The following is an 11293-nucleotide window of genomic DNA, read 5'->3' as shown; positions in this document are numbered from 1 at the left end:
CATTCCTATCTCATTTACATCTTTTTTATTTTATGCTTCTTATACAGATTTTGTTACAATAATTGTTACAAATTCATTGTTGTGCATTTCACTGATATATTACATTAAGATACTTTAATATCAACAACGTAGCAAAAAAATAAAATAAAATAAAAAAGAATATGTCTTTAAATAAAGCTTTTAGAAGTCCTGTCATAACAATAGCCTACCAAAAGATTATTAAAGCAGAACAGTGCAGTCTCTTTTAATCATGTATTATCTACAGAATGAGACAAACACAAATTTATTTTTCAAGCATCAATAAAAACAGAATGATCATAAACTGATGTTGACCTTAACAAAGACTAATGAGAAAAAGAACACCTGATATTTTATGCCTAATGAAATTCACCTACAGTAGGTTTAAGGGTAAAGTTGCCACCTAATAAGCAAGCAGGATACAATCTTCATCTTGGCCCCCACTGAGCTGCTGTCAGGTGCATTTTCATGTTGAGTTCCTTTATCTGTAGCTAACCTACTGCTAAGGAGGAAGGAGATTGATCATAAGAATCCCTCTCACCTCTCCCATATAACTTCAGTCACCCTCATCAGTTGAGAGGTTGTGCCAAGGTAGTGCTCAGAAATTTGTTCCATCCTTTTGCTGTTTAAAGACTTCTAATGTTAAGCATTTGAAGCTATAACCGATGAAACTTTCTGTAGATTCGTGGTATTTTCCTTTCTTTTTGGACTGCTAAGCTGTGCTCTTGCATATATGCGACTTATGTGGGGATCAGCAGTCTTTGGTAGATCGCTAGTGTTGTCAGTAATGCCAAGCATGATGGCAGCGAATCAGGCTGCTTGCAATATTAGTGGAAGTCTAATATTTAAGGGATTTTTTAATGTTGACATTTTTGTGTAGTCACAATAATTTGTAGACATGTACATTTCTGCATTTAGCATATCCTTGTCTCTGGTTTTCAAAATTAGATCCATAAATATTTTTAGTGATGACCAACAATGAAAGATTCAGGTTGAACATGTTCTGGTGAGTTCCTAGAGCAGCAGTAGTTACTGGAGGTATGTGGGTTAAGACACAATGAGCCAGAAAGATGAGTGGGCACAGTGGCCTTGACAGCTGACCGTGCCTCCTATTTTGCTCCCTGATAGGATAACAACTTTGGTGACTGGCATTTGTTCAAATGGACAATATGTTATTTGAAAGGGAGAGAACACATGCACACACAACTCAGACTGACTAGACTTAACTCCCCTCCCTGCCATCAGCAGTCCCATGGCTGCTAAGAGGGTGGTCTGCCGTACCCCTGTGTGGAGAGAGGAATAAGGGGACAATTGTGGGGCTTTGCATAGCGCTTAAGAGGCTGGAACAGCTGCCATGGTCACTTCATGAAAAACTTGAATACTGAAGGCCACGTTAGTTTAGAGCATTTGCCAAGGTTGTCCAAATAAGTACTACCTAGTCATTTTTCATTTATTTGATATAAATTACCTGACAAATTACATTACCAAATCTCAATTTTATAAGTGAATCCAAGCAGAACTTGGAAGTACACTGTTAGAAAAAAAGGTACAAAACTGTACATTTTCTGTCACTGGGGCTGTACCCTCATAGGTTTATTTAAATATATACCTTAAAAATATTAAAGGAAAAATATTATACCTTAAGGACCTATTGTGTACCTTAAGGAAAAATCTTGTACAGTTAAATTTTAGGTGTACAAAACAGTTAACTCTACCTTTAAAGTTACACAATACATTCTCAGAAAATAAAGATACACGGTCAGAAATAAAGGTACAAAATTGTACAGAAAAGTGACAGAAAAGGTACAGTTTTGTACCTTTATTTCTGACAGGGTACAAAAGCTGTAATTTGGACGGTACCCTTTCAAAAGGACCATTTAGGTACAGATATGTATACATTTGATACAAATATGTATCTTTGAGATACTAATATACTTTTTTAGGAACAAAGTTGTAGTTTTGAAAGGGTACAGCCCCAGTGAAAGATTTTGTATCTTTATTTCTGAGAGTGTACATGTTTGATTAATTAATGCATTATATTAGAACTAATAATGTCTGTTAATTTATAAATGTTTTAATGAGGAAACTAATACTGAGTGCACATACTTAATATCTAAACATGAATTCACATCTGACCAGTGTTTTTGGTGCTATTGATTGTATGATCAGCAGCAAATAGGACCCTTCCTGATCATATTAGGTCATTCTGTAAAAATATAACCTTATCTTGACCAAGTAAGGCCATGTCAAAGATTGAAATCAAAGTAAAACCAGTAAGTGAAATCAAACTGATGCTCCTAATTTCAAAATGAGATTATGAGACTTTTCTGGAAGGTAAACAGGGTCACAAATATTATTGCTGCCTCCAGCATGTTTTTCATTGTAACTTGATGTGTATTGTATTGTAACAATGTGAAGAAGTTTTCGTTCCCACCCAAAAGATCTTCCTTTAATTGAACACGGTAAGGTCATTTGTCATGAGATGAGTGCTCTGGTGCTGTGTCCATCTGGAGATATTGTAAGCGATAGTCCTCTGACATCATCCTTTCCTGTGGTGTGCTCTAAACAGAGTTCTGTGTGGTGAAAAATAGCTCAGGCTGTAAACAAAGCTTTCCATGTTTCATTTGGGTTTCTTTAAAAGGAATACTATATTATTCACCATAATGCCAAAGAAAACAAAGAAGGGAAAACTACAGCTGTGAGCAAGAGAATTTTACGTACTGTAGCATGCATGATGGAGTGTGCTTTACACAATAAAGCCTATGTTACAAGAAAGGATAGATCCACCCAAAATAGTCATTTTCATCTCAAAATCTTGTTAAACCAATGTAACACTTTAACAATACAAATAAGTGCAGGGTCAGCTAGTGCTAAATATATACATTATACAGACAATCAATAGTGAATCCCACAGCACACTCAAAACATGTGAAAACACCCATCCATTTATTGTCAAATAAAACAGAATATAATTTATTTGTATAGAGCTGTTTTGGCCATGTATGCCTTGGTATACAAAGAAATTGGGGCCTGTTTTACACATACAGTCACAAAACAGATTTTTTATAATGAACCATGCACATGTAAAATAGACAAAATAACATGTAAAATAGACACAATTAAAAAGACAAAAACAAAAGTACTATGCAAATATAACACTACTGCTGAATGGTCATGCGTACAGGACAGAAAAAGTGACAATATAGTGCAAATATAGTTCAGTTAGTGCAGTAAATAAGGGATGTATATATTTGATAAGCAATTGGAATTTCAGATGGGTACAGAAGGGGGAGATTCAGGTAATGTGATTGAAAAAGTGCACTATATAAATTTAAAAGAAATGTATTAAATGTACAAATAAAACTGCAATTCTTAAACGTGTACTGGGAACTCAACAGCTATAGAGTTTTCATTTGATTTATTTACCGAGTAGGTAGGACAGTGTGTGCGATGATGTCACCCCTATGCTTTATTGATCGTAGCGGCCATGTCTACCACAGTGCTGTAACAGTGGTGGTAGGTCAAAGGTCATTAAGATAGCCCACCTCAATTGAATTGCCTTATTTATGGGAGGGCTTCTGGGTATCAGGTATTCCTATTCTCCCCCACACACTGATGCTGAAGCTGCCTTTCCCTTCCAATCCAAGACACATCCATCACATAAAGTGCCTGTACATACACTGCAAGCTACTACCGAGCACATGTCAACTTGGCATTTTACAATGAGCTTTGTCAGCTTGAAGTTTTATATTTGCATTTGTTTGGTGCCTTACAAAAAAACGTCCCGAGCACCAAAAAAAGAGGATTTTCTACAACATACTTTATTTTTTAACTTATTTGAAAATACTGCATAGTCCACCTTTAAATAACTAGTGGGTCTTTCAGGTAACAGGGTTTACACAGTTTTTTTTTAACATTTTTATCTTTGAAAGTATATGATAATTCCAATCACAGTTTTACTGTATTGACAAATGACAGACTTTTCATCTGACAGACACATAAAGCACTAATCCACTCCCTCTTGTGGTCACATCTCATTATTACAGTCAGACATTGCTAGGGAAGTTTTTTAAACTGTGATGCCAAGTGCTGCCAAATTTGATTCCTTGTGTGTAGGATTTCACCTAGTAGTGTAATGACTTCGGGGACATAAAGGTTTCTCCTAGAAACGCATTCGAACAGCGTTCATAGACAGCCTAAAGGAATTCTGTTTGAAATATAACCAGAGAGTACCTGATGATAACTAATCCCATATATGAAAACTGTAATAGTAATTTCACACAAGATATGAAATGAAAATGATGCATTATTTCAGCCATCCGGAGATCAAGAAAAGTCCAACTCCAGTCACAACTGAGAACTTTTACTTTTTAAGTTGGGCAATTCCATGCAAATGTCAACCTTAAAAGTAAGATTGTTATGTATGAATCCCTCATGTTCGAAAAAAACCTTTCTGAAACTTGCATATATAATATGTCATACATCGAACTGTTTTTTTTACACTTTTACTATTTTTAGCATGAGGAATGCAACTATTTAACAGTGTAATGACTTAACAAAGTCATAATGTATGAAGTAGCTTTAGACCTTTCTCCTTTTTTAAATGTTCTACTGGTTTGTGCTTTTTAATTTATAGAAATCCCAAATGTTGTCTCCAAAAACTTGTGTCCTTTGTTGTCATGTATATAGCATAAGCAGATGGTTTAATATAAAAAATTTCTGATTTCAAGTTTTGACTGCAAATGTCACATCCAGAAGGATAGAATTGCTCCGTTACTGTCGTATTACATTTATTTTTCTTAGATTTTTCTTTTGGTTCAAACTTCAAAGTGGTGTAAACTTTATAAGCTGTGAAACACCATTTATCTGATTGTTTGTGGTTTGAAATATTTATGTTACTGCACATAGTTTGTGTGAATACACCAGTGCATGCACTCTACATGATCTAAAAACCAAATGTTGTTTTTTGCAAGTCCAAGAGGATTACAATTTTATTCTTATTAAATAACAGAAATATAAAATATGTCTATGCAAATAATTCTGCATTACTTCTGGTTCTTCATGTGCTATATCACTTAAAGTGGTCCTCTATGATTATGAGCCAGTGAACCACTTTTAGTGCCTTTTTAGAGTGTATGAATATAAGTATATATCTGCAAAAGGTTAAGGCTGTATATAAGATGTACAAAGACCAAAATTCACTTGCACTTTTAGCACATAAAGATGTTTCCTGTATGCTGACACAAAAAACCAAGGCAGAAACCACAGCATACATTCCAATTAATGGCCAATCAATGTAAGTTTTTTAACACAAGATTCTTAAACTTTTATATTTACTTACATTTCGTTTTTCTGTTCAGAAAAAAAGCATCAAAACATCTAGATTAGAAATCAACTCATCTTCTGAACATCAAATGTAACATTTTCTGGCATACTTTAAGGAAACACTTAACTATTAATGATTTCTTGGAGAGTTGAAAAAATAATAGGTAGCAAAATAGACAGTGATGGCATTTGTGTAAATACACTCAGAAGAAAGGCAGTGGAAAAAACCCTAAGGTTTTTATAACAATAAATTATGTATTTTTGTACATAGAATGTATATACTGCCTAATGATGTTTATATGTACATGTCAGGTTGCCTATCACATGTCAACCTAAGCTGACTGTACTGCAGGCAGGCCAGAATGACCGCCAGGCCACCGGAAAATGTCCCGGTGCTCCAGATGGCCAATCCGCCCCTGTTGTGTACCACAATGTCTTGTCTTTAAAACTCATTTGAGTATGTGCTCAACTTATAAGGAACAGTTATCAATTAATAAAGATAAAGTTTGACAGCTTATAATTCTTAAAAAACTAGTAAAGACTTACTTGTCCACTTATCCTCGAAGTGCACTAAAGATCAATAAGATGAATAAGATGTGCAGAACGCCGATGTGCAAAACAACGCTGGATCACATTTACCGAATGTGGAAGTGACATGGATCACAGTGCACCCTAATGCGTGGTACAGTTTCTTCATTTTTACATTCTGACTTATTTTCAGAAGTAGTGTGTACTACCACTAAATAGTAGTGCTATTGTCTAAACTGCCTGTACATACATTGTAAGCTACCAAACACGTCAAGTAGACATCTATGTTCAGATTCACCCTTTCCTTTGTCTGCTTGATGTTATACCCGGCAAATTTGCTTTGTTTGGTGCAGCATCATCCATTTTCATAGCTGCTTTATGTGGTGCTGCATTCATGCGTGGTCATTGGCTGGGGACTTCATAACCAGTAAAGGTTACCTCACAGAAACCTCTCGAGGACCAAAAAATAAGAATTTCCTTTGAATGACTCCATACTTTATTTTTAATTAATTATTTATCATTTTGAAAATACTGCATAGTCCACCTTTAAAGGACAGTCTAACTTTAGAAGGTCTTTCAAGCAACAAGGTTACCACTTTTTACACTGTACATAGCATTCATAAATGCTTGGCATTGTGTAAACAAAAACACAAAACATCTTAATTATCATGATTTTCATATATTGGAAGTTTATGATAATTCCAATCAGAATTCAGTTTTACTGACAAATGACAAAAATGTTCATGTTTTTCATCAAGACACATAAAGCACTAATCCACTCCCTCTTGTGGTCACATCTCATTATGACAGTCGGATATTGCTAGGATGAGTTTTTTTAGCAATCACATTTGTTTAATTATAGACATATGCTGTATATTAAGACATACATATTTCAGGTTGTTTAAATGGAACTGCTTAAATGGATAATTCACCCAAAAATGAAATTTTTGTCATCAGTTACTCACCCTCATGTTGTTTGAAACCTCTATGAGTTTCTTTCTTCGGTTAAACACAAAGAAGATATTTTGATTAATAATGGTGATCATACAATTAATGGTACCTATTGACTTTCATGGTAGGAAAAACTAATTTTATTAAAGCCAATGGGTACCGTCAACTGTGTGCTTACCATCCAAGGGACTGATTGGTGATAGCTCACACAAAAGTGAAAATTTGGTCATAATGTTTTCACTCTCATATTGTTACGAACCTGTAAAAATTTCTTTGTTCTGATGAACATGAATAAAGATATTTTGAGAAATGTTTGCAAAGCAAACGTTCACGAGACCCATTCAATTCCATAATAGGAAAAAAGAATGGAAGTGAATGGGGCTCATGAACGTGTTCATGGGGCTCATGAACGTGTTCATAAGAATAAAGTAATATATGCAGGTTTGTAACAACATGAGAGTGAAAAAATATTTTCATTTTTGGGTGAACTATCCCTTTAAAGTGATATATTGCTTTACACTCCTAAAAATAAAGGTGCTTAAAAGGTTATTCACAAACTTTTAAAGTTCCTTTAAAGAACCACTAAGGGTGTTTTCACATAGTTCATTTTAAAAGAACCACTTAAAGTGAACCAGAAAAGGAACTAGCCGAATGTGACCTCAGTCCTTTTGGTGTTCACAATATAGTGGACTCAAAAGTGGACCCAGTTCTCTTTTTGGTCCTCTTCAGAACTGAAGTGATCTCAGACCCTTTCTTGTTCACATTAAAACTTCATAAGAACTCAGACCCCAGCTTTCTGTGTAGCAGTTGATTTTGATACAGCATAAATCTGAAAATTTTGACACAGAAATGAAGGCCTGGTACTTGTGCACAAATGCAATGCAAAAAACACATGCTCACACAAACACACACAAATACACACACACACAAACACACACAGGTATGACTGCCACAGAGAGCATTTGTGTGGAATTTGGCAAATAAAATCAGTCACAAATGCAGAAAATAACACATAAAGGGGTGTGACATAATGCACACACATGTACACTCACAAACACGCTCACACACGCATGCACGCACGCACACACACACACACACACACACACACACACACACACACACACACACACACACACACACACACACACACACACACACACACACACACACACACACACACACACACACACACACACATGCTCTTTCTCGCTCCTTCTCATGCACACTCTCTCACACACTCTCTCTCTCTCACACACACACACATGCGCGCACACACACAAACACACACACACACACACACACACACAAACCCACACACACACATACAAACCCACACAGGCACACACAAACACATACAAACACACGCAGACAAACGCACACACGTATGACTACCATAGAGAGCATTTTTATAAAATTTGGCAAATACAATCAGTCACAAATGTAGAAAAAGGATACAAAGGGGTGTAACCTAATGCACAAACATACACTCTCTCTCTCACACACACAAACACACACACAAACACAGACACACTCACATGCTCTCTCCCTCTGCCTCTAATACACATTCTCTCAAGCACACATGCTTGGCTCTCTCTCTCCCTCTCTCTCTCACACACACACACACACGCACACACACACACACACACACACACACACACACACACACACACACACACACACACACACACACACACACACACACACACACACATGTGCGCGCGTTCTGGTTTCCATGTTTTTTGGGGACATTCCATAGACGTAATGCATTTTATTCTGTACAAACTGTATATTCTATTCCCCTTACCTGCCCCATTCCCTAACCCCAACCATCACAGGAAACTGTCTGATACCTTAGATTTTCAAGAAACATCATTCTGTTTGATTTATTAGCTTGTTTCCTCATGGGGACATCAAAATGTCCCCACAAGGTCACAAAAATACTGGTATTCCTATCTTTGTGGGGACAATTGGTCCCCCCAACGTGATAATTACCCGGCCGCGCACACACATGCGTGCACACACACACAGACACACACACTTACACTCAGTCAAATTTCTATGGCATTTTGTAAAAACAGACATTTCAAAATGCATCAAAAACTATAAAAAAATTACTATTTGACATAATATTTATTTTTAATATCCTTTCTAATGTTTATATAAACATAAATTTACAAAATGTATCACAAAAGTAATGATTTGAGCAGTTGTCCATATCCAGGAAAATGAATGGGTCTCTATGGGAATCTGCCAGTCTAAATAATTTAATTCCTACACTGTAATTCTCTTATTTTTTTTTCTAAAAACCGATGCCTGAATTCAACACCCCACACCTATATTAATATCTAAAAACAATTTAAATCAAATTTAGATAATAATTTATTGAATTTTCATAAAAAATTGATATTTTTCAGGAAAGCAAATTGTGTAGTTGAGGATTTTAGTGGTAAACAGGTACAAAACTACTTCAAATCTCTCAAAACACAGCTTTATTGTATAGATGAGAAGTAAACAAAAAAAATGATATATTATTTGTATTATTGAAAATGTATATTTTTCTTACAATTATGCTTTCAATTTTGGGGTCATATAGACCCCAAGGGCCAGAAGTGTAAACAGAAAACGAGGAGCGTTTGAGGGTTAAATGGTGCTGATAAAGAAACAATCAAAATAGAATAATATTTTAGACATATCTACAAACACAACATGTAACTTGGGTAACAGATAAGAGTTACACACTTTCTTGTAGGCATGCATGTTTGCAGTCATTAAATTGACTATTAATCAGTGGGGACATTTTATAATCTTGAAAATAGGGCCCAAAACTCACAGGCTGACACTGAGCGACAGAGTTAAACAGCACGGCTGCTGCTTGCATTTGGTAGGCGGGTGTTGATATTAAGTCCTGTTTAGCTCAATCTTAGTTATATGGAATATTGGTTAAATCTGCTGACAATGACTTCTCTTTTCTTCTGCATCATTTCAACTTTGGTCCACTTGTTGTTTTTCTCCTTGTCTGTTGATACCCAAGGTGAGTTATACTTTTATTTTTGACACGATGCAAGTTACAAGCCATTTTCATAAGAACAGATTATAACATAAATATAAACAGACAATCTGATAAAGCGTTTAGTTGGTAACACTATGTTTAGTATTTTGGGCAAAACCTCCATTTCAACAACATTGTCACATTGTTAAAGCCAGCGGTTTGTTTATATAAGACTCTACGTTATTTAAGTCTATGTTCGTCTACCCTGGAGTTCTCAAACTAAAACAGTGTTTACAAACGACTCTGTTTATGAGGGTTGAAAACGCTGGAGTAGTCTGGATGAAAGGTGTAATAATGGCAATATGTTTTAAAACATAAACGCATTAATGTAAACATGGCCTAAGTAGAGTGGTATAAATTTAGATTTTAAAATTATTTAGAAAAATTGAAAAGAACTAAAAACCTTGGTTATGTGAAAAAGTATTATATTATTGTCTCTGCTTAAAACAATGATTAAAGAACACTCTCTTTTTTAACCACCTTTAACCATTTTTACTTAAACCTTTTGTGAAAGAAAATTATATTTTTTGATTTAACAATTTATTCTGCTTTGTTGTCCACAGAATTGAATTATTCTCTGAGTATACAGATTCTCAGAATGTGACGATGGGGTTTTGGAATTATGTTTATATCTGCCGTTGGACTGTAGGACTGACCATCATGCTAACCGGCATAACCTTAATAATTATAACAATCAGGTGTGTGGCTTGGTTTTTTACTAAATATATTACTTAATTACACATGAATTACATAAAACACGACAAATCTTCATACATAAAAAATACTGATTATTTTTTAATACAACGTTAGATATGTATACTTCTGCTGATATTTTTGTAGTGTGTGGATAGTTGGGGTCATAAGTTTACATACCACTTGCAGAATATAATAATAGAATCATAGAAAGTGTTGTTTTTTATTTAATCTTTAAATAAATGATTTTACAGTTTACATATAGCTCACAACACATAATTTACAAAAATAACCCATTTTTAAAAGTTTACATACTATAGATTCTGATTTTTGTGTGTGTGTTTCATAATATAGGTGAAAAATCTGTTGACATAACGTATACTGGGAAGATCTTATATACAAATCAAAATGCTATGCAATTTTTATGATTACATTTTTTTTTTAAACTGGGAACATTTTGCAGGTTCTGCAAGAGATATGTAAAATTAGGATCACTACTGTTTTTCAGACTGTATGGTTGCATCAACATCCACAACACCTTTTACTTTTAAAGCATTGCCTAATAAAAATGTATATAGAAATTATAAAATAGAGATGTATCACTTCAGCTTTGTGAAATGGTTGAAAAATATTTAACTTAATATTGCATGTTTAATCTTTTCTAAATCCCGTTTCATGTTTCTTAATAGGGCGTTATAACGGCTTCTGACTAAAACATCTTGGACTCAA

Source organism: Paramisgurnus dabryanus, chromosome 4, assembly GCF_030506205.2.
Source record: "Paramisgurnus dabryanus chromosome 4, PD_genome_1.1, whole genome shotgun sequence".
NCBI classification, from domain to species: domain Eukaryota; kingdom Metazoa; phylum Chordata; class Actinopteri; order Cypriniformes; family Cobitidae; genus Paramisgurnus; species Paramisgurnus dabryanus.
The sequence above is the reverse complement of the archived record's forward strand: the minus strand, read 5'-3'. Positions refer to the sequence as shown.